The following is a 12,694-nucleotide window of genomic DNA, read 5'->3' as shown; positions in this document are numbered from 1 at the left end:
GATCGCAGCATGTCCGTACACCTTGCGGGGACGCAGCGTCCCCGCAAGGCATATCACAGGGCCCTATGGGAGCGAGCGATCATCCCGGATGTGAAGAGTTAACACATCCGGCATGATCGTGTCCCAGAAAGGGGGCGGGGCTTAGCGCCGAGCGGCTTCGCCGCTGCGGCGATACCGCCGGCCATCCTGACAGTGGAAACATACCCTTAGGGTCCCTTTCCACTTGCGAGAGAAAAAACGGTCCGTAATCTGGACCGAAAATACGGATGTAACGCATGCGATTGTCATGTGAGTGTCATGCGAGTGCAATGCGATTTTTAATCGCATCATCCGTTTTTTGTATTCGCATCATCCGTATAACATCCGTATTACTGTCTGATTTTTACGCACCGGTGTCCTTTGAAAAGCCGGCAAATCAGTGCGGTGTACAGTAAAATCACACTGACAGGTTAGAATAGAATAGATATATAAACATAGAATGTGTATGCATACATATATATGTCAGTGAGACACCTATATATGGATATTTATATTTAATGCAGCGCTAGATAGCATAAAAGCCGCTAATTCAATTGCCGGCTTTTGCTCTCTCCTTCACAAACCCGACAGGATATGAGACATGGTTTACATACAGTAAACCATCTCATATCCCCCTTTTTTTTGCATATTCCACACTACTAATGTTTAGCTGTAGCTGCTAAAATAAAGGGTTAAATGGCGGAAAAAATTGGCGTGGGCTCCCGCGCAATTTTCTCCGCCAGAGTGGTAAAGCCAGTGACTGAGGGCAGATATTAATAGCCTAGAGAGGGTCCATGGTTATTGCCCCTCCCCCCCCCGGCTACAAACATCTGCCCCCAGCCACCAAAGTAAAAATAAAAAATAAACAATATCCCATACCTTCCGTCGTTCCGTCAGTCCCACGAAGTAAATCCATCTGAAGGGGTTAAATCATTTTACAGACAGGAGCTCTGCTATAATGCAGCTGTGCTCCTGCCTGTAAACCCCGGGGACTGAAGGTAATGTAGGTCAATGACCTATAGTTACCTTCAGTCATGGTGAGGCGCCCTCTGCTGGATGTCCTCATATGAACTCGAGCGTGGGAACTTTTACCAGGCTCCAGTTCATGAGGACATCCAGCAGAGGGCGCATCACCGCAACTCAAGGTAACTCCAGGTCACCCTGCATTTCATTCATTTGCCGGGGTTTTTACGCACAGGAGCACAATTGCATTAGCACAGCTCCTGGGTGTAAAATGACTTAACCCCTTCAGATGGATTTACTTCGTGGGACTGACGGAACGACGGAAGGTATGAGATATTGTTTATTTTTTATTTTTACTTTGTTACAGAACGAGGGTCTTCAGCTGGATTAAGAGAATAATAAAATATTACAACAACCTGTGTCTTTATTTCATTAAAGGACTTTGTAATAATGTGTGTGTGTTTTCTTAACCATTTCATACTATTGGATTAATAATGGTTAGGTGTCATAATTGACGCCTCTCCATTATTAATCTGGCTTAATGTCACCTTACAATAGCAAGGTGACATTAACCCTTCATTACCCCATATCCCACCGCTACACGGGAGTGGGAAGAGAGTGGCCAAGTGCCAGAATAGGCGCATCTTACAGATGTGCCTTTTCTGGGGTGGCTGGGGGCAGATGTTTGTAGCCAGGGGGGGCCAATAACCATGGACCCTCTCTAGGCTATTAATATCTGCCCTCAGTCACTGGCTTTACCACTCTGGCGGAGAAAATTGCGCGGGAGCCCACGCCAATTTTTTCCGCGATTTAACCCTTTATTTTTCATAGCTAGAGCCCCCAAATTTGACACACAGACACTTGTTACATTAGTAAAGATGAATATGTAATAAAAGAAGGGATATGAGATGGTTTACTGTATGTAAACCATGTCTCATATCCTGTCGGGTTTGGGAAGGAGAGGGCAAAAGCCGGCAATTGAATTAGCGGCTTTAATGCTATCTAGCGCTGCATTAAATATAAATATACATATATAGGTGTCTCACTGACATATATATATATATGTATATATACCTATTCTATGTGTATATATCTACTCTATTCTAACCTGTCAGTGTGATTTTACTGTACACTGCGCTGAATTACCGGCTTTTCAAAGGACACCGATGCGTAAAAATCGGACAGAACTCGCATGGTGCGAGTGCTGTGCGATTTTTTTCTCGCACCCATTGACTTGCATTGGCGAGTCTCGTCCGAGAATCGCAGTAATACGCAGCATGCTGCGATTTTTTTCTCAGCCGACCCAGATTTTTCTCAGTCCGATTTCGGCTGAGAAAAAAATTGCAAATGAAAAGACACCTATTAAATAACATTGGTCCGAGTGCAATCCGATTTTTTATCGGATTGCACTCGTCCGTTTTCCTCGCAAGTGGAAAGGGGCCCTAAGGCCGGGATCACACATGCGCGAGATACGGCCGAGTCTCGCAGGTGAAAGCCCAGCTCTGGCACCGGCACTCCGGAGCACAGCGTGCAGCTCCATGTATTGCTGTGCGGCTGCACGCTCCGCTCCGGAGTGCCGGTGCCAGAGCTGGGCTTTCACCTGCGAGACTCGGCCATACCACGCGTATGTGTGATCCCGGCCTAAGTCCAGAACAAAATTTCCACCATTGCTCTGGTTGTTGTTGACAGGCTGCAGCAGTAACATCACAATTACAGTGCACATAACTGCTGCAGACAATCACTGGGCTCAGCATCTCATCGATATACAAAGCAGATTCCACTAGCCCGGTGACAGGCTGCAGTGGTCACATGTGCTGTAATCATGAGGATACTGTTGTAGCCTATCAAAAAAGACTGAGAAACTAGCAGAAAGGCAAAACATAACCTGCGGAGGCTGAGTCACAACTTGGATTATTATTTTTTATACATCTGAATTCAATTGGGGAACTAAAATTTTATCCTGGAAAACCTCTTTAAGGCTGTGTGCACACTTTCAGGATTATTTGCGTTTTTTTCTCGCTTTTTCGCGATAAAAACGCTATAAAAACGCTTACAAAATGCATACATTAAGCATGCCATCATTTTTAATGCATTCTGCAATTTTTGTGCACATGATACGTTTTTTTCCGCGAAAAAAACGCATCGTGGTAAAAAACGCAGAATGTTCATTAATTTTGTGGATTGTTCGTGTTTTTCCCGCTATTTAATACATTGGGAAGCTCCAGAAAAAAATGCGCAAAAAACGTATCAAAAACGCGAAAAAAAAACGCATGAAAATCCTGAACATGGGCACATAGCCTAAAAGAAATCTGTCAGTAGGATCAATCCTGCTAAGCCATCCATATGGGCATGTAGGACATAGAAAGCAGAATATAATGATATTTTAATATATGTGATTTGATGTCTAATTCCTGAGAAATCCAAGTTTTTCTTAAAACGCATCGTGGTAAAAAAAAAGCAGCATGTTCATTAATTTTGCGGATTTTTCGCGTTTTTCCCGCTATTAAATGCATTGGGAAAACTCCAGAAAAAAACGCATGCGGATTTCTGGCAGAAATGTCCAGTTTTTGTCAGGAAATTTCTGCAAGAAATCCTGAAAGTGTGCACATACCCGAAGAATGTCTCAATACCTTGAGGTGCATACTAAAAGTTAAGGGCATTGGGCTGCCTTTATTTCACTGTCTAATCTTCAGTTATATATTTAATTATATATTAATAAATTGTCCGTTCAGGAAGGCTGCTAAAATAGCATACAACATAAACTCATACAACTCTTCAGAGAAGGAGATTTACTGTCAATGGATTTATGTTAACTGTTATTTTAGACAAATAACTGAAATAAAACACAATCACAGTATAGCAGAAAACAAGATGCAGTTACGGTACATTGCCAAGTAATAATCCTGTGGGTATTGTAAAGACCCATAAAATACGGTACTACTGAAGACCAGTAATTGCAATGAACAGCTATCTAGATATGAGCTGAGCTTTTGAAATTCCAATTAATCGACTTCACCAAATTCTCCCAAATATTTGATTTGCGGTGAATAAATTTGTACAAATCTCAATCCTGGAAAGCTTTTAATTGCGTGGAAAATACATCGATTTTTCTGGCTAACACGGTACCACAATACAATTTGTTATTGTACATCATGTGGAGAAAAGGAAAGAGAGAGAACCTCGCTGACTATAAGAACTTACACTCTGCAGGTGAGAGAGTCTAATCAAGTGACTCTGGAGATAGAAAATTACTCTCCGTACAGTTATGCTCCACTGGTTGTGATGGTCCAGATAATGACCACCAGTGTACAAGGTATGATAGTGTAACACCCCAGGTAACCGGTTGTTACAGTGATGTTGCCTTCCCTTCGGGGAGGGTGATATCATGCTTGGAGGCAAGAAGGATTCCCTTTATCAGGTAAAGCACCTATATGCAACACATTCTGAATCCAGGCCAGAAGGGGGAGCTCTGAACTCGGATTCAGGGGAGCTTCCGCCAGATATATGTATTCTGGTCTGGAGGAGGAGTTGGTTAGTTGGTAGAAGTGGAGAAGAGAGTGGGGCTGTGCAGCCACGAGTGTGCTGCAGCTCCAGGAATGGAAGATAACGTGAAGGGTTGGAATGTAGTGAGCATCTGAGGAAAGGAGCAAAGGAGAAGGAAAGGGCTTAGAGGGGAACTGTGACCGGGCACCCGCTGAGCCGAAGCACAGGAACGGAGCTTGAGGTTGTGTTGAACTCTAGGTCACACAGCAGAACCGGAGGGCAAAGGACTTTAAGTAAATTGCCCCTGCACACACCTGAAGGTGAAGCAGTACACGAAGTACACGAAGAGCCCAGGTCGTGATAGAGACCCTATAAAAAGGCTCGCACTGCCCACCTTATGGGTAAATGTCCCAGGACAGGAAAGAGGACTTTGTCAGGAAGCCACAGGCAGCAAGGACCTCACATACGAGCGCGAGCAGGAAGGCTTATGGACCTCACCTAAGACAGGGACCCACCATTGCTTCCAGGCCGGCCGGACCACGTCACCACATGTTGCTGGTACCCTGGACTGTGGCCTGATTCAACCAGTAAACCAGGTAAAGACATTACAACCCTGTGTTCTCTGTTTATTTGCCAGCATACACCATCCCTGCCCAGCACACCGGGAACCCTGGGGACCCCACTTCCCCTGTGGGAAGTGATACCATCTTGCTGCCGTACCATCATCCCCAGAGGACCCCTTTAAGTAGCGTCGGTCACCTCTGACCGAGTACCACAGGTGGCGTCACAAACTTTTATTGCTTTACAACTCCCTTTAAAGACCGCCACTTATACTTGGGCGCCCAGGGCCACAGACCAGGGCCAGATATCCCCCTTAAGTACTGGACCTGGTACCGAGTGCCCCTAGACCCTTGCGGGCGACCCAATAGTCACAAAAGATGTCATAGATGCAGGTCATTATAGGAAAACCCATATGGCATCGCAAAATGATGTTAGCCCGCTCTCTGATGCTTCAGCAGTGTGGAAAATGGTGTTGGGCAAGTTTTGTTTTGTGAACAATGGATCAAATCTCAAAATGCTTGAATTCACCTGAAATTGTGAATTTCAGGAAATTCGACTCGCAATCTATCTTCTGTGGATCAATCCACTCATCTCTATAGATTCTCAAATTGATTGGTTGACGATGACGACTAATAAAGGTGAATTTGTTCAAAGGCTTCAATAGACATTAGAGCAAAATCAGTTTAAAGCCCCCAAAAAACATTATGTAGGAAGACTTGGCTCGGGCAAGCATGCCAGTGTTCTCAATGAGCTTCTGCCATACTCCTCTGTTCTCCTCCAGATCCCCCTGGCAGCAGCTTATCTCCTGAAGAGCAAAAGGATGGACCATTGGAGATCTGGTGTGCCACATCCTTCTGTGCCTTGGCCATAATCTGTCTTTGGAAGACTGGGCGGCCCCATAATCATTAGACTGGGTTGATACTGCTGACATCCGCGTTTTTGGCTAACTTTAGACCTTGTGTATGGGATCCTTATCCCAGTGATCTCAGTGTATGCTATGTTGGTTTTCTTTCTTAGGAACAACTCCCAGGATTTTCCTCATGTCGGATCCTTCTACCCACTGGCATCTTCCTTCAGGGGAGAGTGGGCACGAGAGCCAACAGGGGCAGGTTGGCCCACCTGTGGCATTATGTGTATGGGCTCCTCAACCTCTGCACAACGTAGAATTACACTGTGACACCGTAGTCAGTCATTAACAGAATGAAGTCATCCGGATGAACCTGTACCCTGTTAAACCATTAACTTTATGGTAAAAAGACAGAAAAAAAGACTTGCTATGAATTCATAAGCCTTGGATTCTGGGGGTATTGTTTAATAGTAGTTATTTTTATATGCCTAAAAAATGAGTAGCTGATAATGAGCTGTGTGTGATCCCTGTACATGGTGGCCTCTAAGACCACCTTTACCCCAGATTGTAGGGATTTCCTGCACTCCACATGCAGTGCTGGCCATTTCTCTGATGTAAGGCAATGCTCTTCTATGAGGTGATCACACCTCCACAGGACTCCCCTCTCCCCTGAGCCTGTGCCCCCCAGCAGCGCAGAGCAGAGGGTCCGCCAGCCCTGGCTCATGTGCAGCCCCTCCCCCTCCTGGCCGGATGCGGCACTGCAGATTCTCTCTGACTCACGGCACCGGAGCTCATGTGGGAGCAGCACACTCTGCTGAGGGCTGTATCCCCGGGAAGGACGCGAGCTCAGCACCTTACACATGTGGACGCCTGTGAGGGAGCCTGTGCCCTGACCGCTGCCACCCTGCACCTCTTCTCTGGACAGCTGGCACCAGGTAAGTCACTGACTGCACCGTTATCTGGCTGCTTTACCGAGGGATATGTGTAATATCAGGGCATGCCGCCGTGCTGCTTCTCCGGGGAGGCGGTATCTGCTGCCCATGACTGGCACACACCGGGCAGGCTAGCGCTCTATTGGGGGCACAATGTGTGGGGGGCACAGTGTGTGGCGGCCACGTTACACGTGCGGTGTCAGAGCCATGATTGCAGCCTGAAAGTTTTTATGTGAAACTTTCTCCTATTGATATCAGTGCCCTGTACTGATGATGGGGAACGGAGGAGGTGACAGCCGGGCAACATAGAGTTAATCTGTAAGCTTCTGGCGAGAATGATTCCGAGTAGTCAAGTAATTGCCGAGATTTCCTGGTATTGGAGGGTGACGGTGTGGGTCTGGTGCCAGGGTGCTGGGACTGTGGCTGCGGAGCCTGGAGGGGCTGGTGTGCTGGGGGTTATAGTACTACACAACCATTTACACACGGGGAAGGGGCTGTACAGCCTGCAATGTCTACCTACAGGGAGAGCACACATTGGGGTGTCAGGAGGCTGGGGCAGGTGTGTAAGGGGATAGTGTGCAGGTGTGTGGGGACAAGATGGTGTGCAGGTGTGTGGGGACAAGATGGTGTGCAGATGTGTGGGGGCAACATGGTGCAGGTGTGTATGGGGACAACATGGTGCAGGTGTGTGGGGGGCAACATGGTGCAATGTGCAGGTGTGTGGGGGGGACAACATGGTGCAGGTGTGTGAGGGGCAACATGGTGCAATGTGCAGGTGTGTAAGGGGACAACATGGTGCAGGTGTGTGAGGGGCAACATGGTGCAGGTGTGTGGGGGGCAACATGGTGCAATGTGCAGGTGTGTAAGGGGACAACATGGTGTGCAGGTGTGTGGGGACAACATGGTGCAGGTGTGTGGGGGGTAACATGGTGCAATGTGCAGGTGTGTGGGGGGTAACATGGTGCAATGTGCAGGTGTGTGGGGGGGACAACATGGTGCAGGTGTGTGAGGGGCAACATGGTGCAATGTGCAGGTGTGTAAGGGGACAACATGGTGCAGGTGTGTGAGGGGCAACATGGTGCAGGTGTGTGGGGGGCAACATGGTGCAATGTGCAGGTGTGTAAGGGGACAACATGGTGTGCAGGTGTGTGGGGACAACATGGTGCAGGTGTGTGGGGGGTAACATGGTGCAATATGCAGGTGTGTGAGGGGACAACATGGTGTGTGGGGACAACATGGTGCAATGTACAGGTGTGTGAGGGGACAACATGGTGTGCAGGTGTATGGGGACTACATGGTGCAATGTGCAGGTGTGTAAGGGGACAACATGGTGCAGGTGTGTGGGGGGCAACATGGTGCAATGTGCAGGTGTGTAAGGGGACAACATGGTGCAGGTGTGTGGGGACTACATGGTGCAATGTGCAGCTGTGAGGGGGACAACATGTTATGTTATAGACAGAGAGAGAAGATGGAAGGATGGATGGATAGATTATAGATAAATATGTGATTGATAGATATTAGATAGATATGGGATAGACAGATGTTTATAGATAGATGGATACATATAGAGAGGTAGATAATTATAGAAAGATAGATAATAGATAAAACACAGAAAATAGATATATAATAGTTACATAGATAAGAGATAGATCAATAGATAGTTAAAGAAGAAGTAAATAGATAATATAATGTATACTTATGAAAGAGATAGATAGAGAGATAGATAGATATGAGATAGAATACAGTGTGAGGTACAGGCTGAGTGTTATCCCATATGATTTTCCAGAATCTACTAATTACACTTGTCAGTGACTGGCTGTATTTAGCTAATGCCAGAATAGACCCCTTTGTCTGGTTGTTGCGTTGTGCTGCTCGTGTACGTGTCCGGAGTGACAGGTCCTGGAGCTCCCCAGGTGTCAGTCTCCGCAGCAGGAGACGGGGCAATGTGTATGAGGTAATTCTTCTCGCTGCCTCCTCACACAAGTCTGCTGTCTGTTATTCATTGGGAAATAAGAGAGGGACCTTTGATTATTTTCCGCAGATTATTTATTTTTCTATAATTAGAAGCATTATTTACACATATTAGATAATTGTTCAGTACTTGTTGATGAATCTTCCTACAGTTGTATTACTTGTTACAGGGTGGAGTGGATGCCGGATATATTCATGTTATTGTTTCCAAATTCTGGCCCTTTTAGAAGGTGGAATGTTCCCTGTCATTACCACATAACAAACATTCCTCATTTCTGGAGAAAAGAGTTTTTAAACTGATAAACTTGATATCATGACTTACACACTCTTCTGACAGCGCCACCACCGCTTTGTTGCTTGTTCCCTGGCATGGTGGTGTCTCATCCTATGACACGTTGTGCTGCAGCAATAATGATCACTGAGCCAGTGACGGACAAAGTAGCGGACCAGAACAGAATTCTCCAGCCTCTCTGGTATATATATATATATATATATATATATATATATATATATATATATATATATATATATACACATTTATATACCTGTCCACTGAGGTCTACAATCAGGTTCGGTGGGGCTTTCTAGCATTTTTGGTGCCTGAAGTGACGAAAGTGATATGATGTTGTTCCTTTCAAATGGGAGGGAAAAGAGGGCTCAAACCCTATGGGCCTATGGGACCACTGCTCCTTGGGCTCATGATTTTGTACTTTTGCGCTGGGAACAAACAACAGCTTGCATTAGTTACACCTGACACGGCATAAATACCCGATACATGTGTAGATGTGATTATCCTACTTTGTTAAAATAAGAGGCAGATTATAGATTCTCCCAATCAAATATATATGTTTGTCAATGCATATTTCCAATATCAATATTTCATTTTTTAGTAATAATGTTTGTAACTGAGCAGGTTTACAGCTCCTGGGTCTCTGTGCAGTGAAGACCCTGTAACAGGCCCCCAACTATCATCTGTCATTTATAGTGCTGATATTGTCATATTCCCTGAAAGATTATGATTTCTCTCTGGAGTCTAAACCCTATTACAAAATTAGCAACTAAAGCCAAATAACCCCCTGACTCGTTTATCCTTTATTGCAGGGCTGTGGAGTCGGTTAGGCTACTTTCACACATCCGTCGGTACGGGGCCGTCGCAAACCGTCGGCCCGACGTACCGACGGATGTTGTGCTAAATGTAGCACAACATGGGCAGCGGATGCAGTCTTACGACACATCCGCTGCCTATTGTGAGTTCTGGGGAGGAGGGGGCGGATTTACATTGAACATTTTTTGTGCGTCGCGGCCGCCAAAACACGACGCATCCATTGCACGACGGATACAACATGTGGCCATACGTCGCAATGCGTCACTAATGCAAGTCTATGGAGAAAAAACGCATCCTACGGGCAACTTTGCAGGATGCGTTTTTTCTCCAAAACGACGCATTGCGACGCATCCCTAAAGACGGAAGTGTGAAAATAGCCTAAACCTCCGACTCCTCAATTTCCATGACACCGACTCCGACTCCACCAAAATGGGCTCCGACTCCACGACTCCAACTCCACAGCCCTGCTTTATTGGTTGCTTTTGGTTAATTGTGACACTGTCGTAACCTACTGTAATTAAAATTTCATTCTATACCCTTAATACTTGCCCTATGTAAGCCACCCCAGGCCTTAGTGAGGGCACAAGGAGCGTCCAGCCTAAGTTACAAGCATTGCAGTTTGTTCCTGGTGAAGAAGACCAGCCCACCATTACAGAAGTGAGAGTAGTCACTGCAGAGGCGAGCATTCTTCCTAATACTGAAACGTGTGTCCTCTAGGTAAGTGATAAATAATCTGCCAGAGGCGGGAAGGAGACGCCACAACACAGGAGTCTCTGCTGATGCTTGAGTATCATGCCAGAGGCAGCAAGGAGACTGGTGCCAGGCGGTGAGGAATGCTGCCAAAGTGCAGGGCATTGCTGCCAGGAGAAGTGACCAAGACAGAAGTGGTGTCAAACCCTGTGCTGTACTGCAGGTGAAACAGAGAATGTGCCAAGCGGGAGAAACTGATGAAAAGATTACCAGCAGACTGCAGTGACGGTCAGCGAAATTGGCAAACGTTTCATAGCTTCATACTTATTAATACTGAAAAAAGATGAAGGGCCATCAAGTTTAACCTAAAAATCAGCCCAATATTGCAAATACCAATTGTCTTCCTCTGTTTAAGACAGTTTGTTATCTTTTTGAAACTGTTGTGGCCACACTTTGATCAAACATGGATCAGAGTTTGATTGGACTGTCATTACCAGGGCTGGACTGGCCATCTGGCAATTCTGGCAAATGCCAGAAGGGCCTGTCTGGTCATGGGCCGCCTTGTCTGCTACGTTGTTAACAGAATCCATGTACTCAAGATACCCATATTGTTAAGAGTTGTAACAGGGCACAAAGTGGCTGACTCAATCACTTTCCCCAGCAGGGCACGGGTATCATTAGAAAACTTGGTCTTGTAGTAAATCTTCCTTTCCTCCATCCAGGGTAATGTTAGTAATATATTCCATCTGGTGCTTGGGAACGGGGACAGCATGGGCCTGAGTGATTTCAAATGCAGGACTGAATTTCAGCCCCAGTCCGTACCTGGTCATTACCATAATCAATCTGATTCTCTCGCATGATATAATCAATGCTCGTGTGACCCCGGCCCCAAAGTCACACACCGGCTTCTTTCACAATGTCACCTCACAAAGCAGGTCTTGATGGGCATCAACAGTTCAGAGAAGACAAGTACTCTGTGAGAAAAAGTGATTCCAAGATATTTACAACAGGAGATCCCTGATTTACTGCAGGGGAAATTGCTTGCTATGTTTTTATCTTGGGTTTCTGCCTGTTTAGTGGCCATTGTGCACATGCGCTTACACGCTGCATGCACACCAATTTATATTCCAGTTCATCCCATTAGGTTTTCTGTTTCAGTCTGGTTGCACCCAGTGCAGATAAAGGAGTGGCCTGCTTTTTCCTTGGGCTGGACATTACATTCCTGTAGTTCCCCATCACTGCTTGTCCACTACCCGGGTTTCAGTCCTTCTCAGTCCTTATCCACACTCATGTCACTTGACAAATGGTAAGGTTTTAATATTAGAGGTTAGGACCATCCTGAATAGGGTCATCGTGACGTGGTGGGATGGCTTTTACATTTTTTTAAATCAAAATTATGTTAACTAACCACCCTATATTATTTTCATGCACTATTGCTGTTTATTGACTGCAGAGTATTTGCTTATTATGTTTTTATCTTGGGTGCTCTTGCACCGCTGTAGACTAAACCTTTTAATTTTTTTCTCATGGCGCAGTGTCCTATACACCTGACCACTGCTGCCAGTTACAGACTGCAGCGGTGCTGGGGCGCATACACCTCTTGCAGAACCAGTGGAAACCTCTGACGCAACATGTGCTGGATCTCTGGGGGCAATGGGAAGTGTACATTCCTACATTTATTAAGTTTAATCAATCCATTACTAAAGGAAGAATTATTTTATTGTCAGACAACCCCAATATTGCTGGGGTATTTTATTTCGAAGAATTAAACTTATGATACTGGGAACTAATAACTTTATAATATGTAATATTAGGGCGGTTTTGGATGAAATATTTATTTAATAATCTAATAGCATAATATTTGCGCTAGATTACATTTCAGTTTAGACTTTAAATGGAAAGTTCTAGATTTGCCACAGGAATTCATAACAAGATAAAATAGATGATTCCTAAATTAATCATTTCCCTCTACCCCTGGCGCCCCTTCACTACCAAGACCAGGATTCAAGCCATATCACAATAAAATGTGGTTATCACACATGCGGAATGTTGCAATGTATACCGTATACTGAATAACAGTGGTTGAATCTTAGAGGTGAGAAGATTATTGGTAAATAATGAAAA

General features: G+C 45.4%; 1 protein-coding gene across 1 annotated transcript in view; it reads left to right on the top strand.

Moving 5' to 3' along the window:
• Window positions 1-6,624: 6,624 nt before the first annotated feature.
• The window catches only part of MET (MET proto-oncogene, receptor tyrosine kinase), a 175,887-nt gene continuing 169,817 nt past the window's right edge, over window positions 6,625-12,694 (top strand). Inside the window, exon 1 of the mRNA XM_077265016.1 lies at window positions 6,625-6,807. The gene's annotated coding sequence lies outside the window, so the exon portion shown is untranslated. The remainder of the gene's footprint in view (window positions 6,808-12,694) is intronic.

The sequence above is a fragment of the Ranitomeya variabilis genome, chromosome 5 (genome assembly GCF_051348905.1).
Source record: "Ranitomeya variabilis isolate aRanVar5 chromosome 5, aRanVar5.hap1, whole genome shotgun sequence".
Lineage (NCBI taxonomy): Eukaryota > Metazoa > Chordata > Amphibia > Anura > Dendrobatidae > Ranitomeya > Ranitomeya variabilis.
This window is presented reverse-complemented; position numbering and strand designations above follow the sequence as displayed.